The sequence below is a fragment of the Frankliniella occidentalis genome, unplaced genomic scaffold (genome assembly GCF_000697945.3).
Source record: "Frankliniella occidentalis isolate FOCC.00 unplaced genomic scaffold, Focc_3.1 Scaffold43, whole genome shotgun sequence".
NCBI classification, from domain to species: Eukaryota; Metazoa; Arthropoda; class Insecta; order Thysanoptera; family Thripidae; genus Frankliniella; species Frankliniella occidentalis.
In genome coordinates this window covers 1,238,384-1,240,174 of record NW_026267173.1, presented here as the reverse complement: position 1 = coordinate 1,240,174, position 1,791 = coordinate 1,238,384, and positions in this window count along the sequence as shown.

The window sequence follows — 1,791 nt, the reverse complement described above, 5'->3', positions numbered from 1 at the left end:
GTGGCATCCCTCCCCACCCCCACCATGTGCTGTGGACCCTGGTGGCGACCAACTCCGGACCCCCACCCCCAGCTCCGTTCCTCACTTACGCATGCCTGAATGTTATGCAGATCGGATCAGCTGAGCGTCGCAATGTAAATGACTGCGACGACTCTCCCGCAGCGCTGCCGCTGAATTTCGCTCGTAATGACGACGGCCTTGGCGCATCTTTTGACTTTATTTTTTCCCACCGAGCAACGCTGTCACACCCATTCTCCCTCCTTTCGTTTTTTCCTCCTCACGAAAGCTATACAACGTCTTATCATAAACGCTTTCAATTTTTGACAGACAAACCTCGCGGTTGAAAGGGTAAGAGGAGTGCGGCGGCATGCATACAGGCAGTCCAGCCAAAGCGCGCTGCTGGGCCTGTGGCGGGGTGGAGCAGGACGGCATTCCGATAGGTGTGCTGTGCGCTTGGGCACAGCACATTGCTGCAAACAGGCAACGACGGTCGTTACAAAAATTTATGAAATTCCACGACCGTTTCATTTCGAGCCTGGTATACCATGACCGGGGGCCAGCGATGCTGGGCCGGTTGGGGAAAGGGGAGGAGGGGATTTTCAATAACCAAGCTGCGGTCCACGGTATCGCGGACCTGCTGCAGATAACGTACACCTGCGAATCCCGTGCTGAGGCTGACGTACGTACCCCTGGAGCTGTGCCTTGCTATTCGACGCGAAAGTTCCCACAGTACATGTTCCGTTCCATCATGTCCCTCATTCTTTTTTCTTTTCAAAACAAAAAATAATCATTAAGAATGAAACAAATTTGTTTCGAGGGATAATGGAGAAGACCTCTCAGCAGCGCCACGCTTATGCTGTAGCAAAATTCATCCTCGAGGCCGCCTCATTAAGCAAAACGGAAAGAGGAGAGCAGGTTGTAATGCGCGTGTTCGCCGGGCGGAGGGTGTGAAGGGGTAGAGGGGCTGAGCCCCCCCACCCCCCACACCCGCTCCCCGCCTGCCGGACGGGCCGGCCAGCGCCGCTGTGTAATGTAAATATAGAGGCCAGGTATGAGGCTTAACTGCATTAAGATGGGCCGGGCGCGCATGCAAATTATTTCATTGTTTTGGGGCTGAACAGGCGACAACGGTGTAATACGTTATTGTTATTTGTCCGTCGGCTCACTTTCTCCCTCCCCCTCGCCCCTACCCCTCCCACTCCATCGCTCTTCCCGGTTTCAATATAGCCAGACCCTCGTCCTCGCGCCAGACTTGACAATCTTGACGCTGTAAAAGAGGGTTGGTGCAGTAAAGTTTGTGGTATGTATTGTATCGCAATTTTTGATTTGCGTCTGCAAAAAAGATGTGTAGCCCGCATCATCTGCTCCGTGTCATTTTATACACCTAAGATTATGTTTCAATAGGAAAAGAAACAACAACTAACTTGTTTGTGCGTCTCTTCCTGCGGCTAAATGATAATTCCCGGGGGGGATGCGGCTGGTCGGTCAGGGTCAGCCTTGCGAGGCGTTCGGCGGCGGCTCGCTCCCGCGCCACTCGCTTGCGCGGCGGCTGTATAAATCATTCAGGAGTTTACACCGACGACCGACCGACCGACCGACCGGGCGGTAATTTACCAGCAGCAGGAAGAGTTTTGATATCTGACGGGACTATCGCCAATCAGTAATCGGGGCGCCATCCATCACGACCCCCCGGCCGGGGCTTGGTCCGGGGGGTGGCAGGGGGCCAATCTCCCGCGCGGCGCAGAGCTCTCTGTCTGGAGCAGCGGCAGAGCGCCACGCACTCCGCCCCCC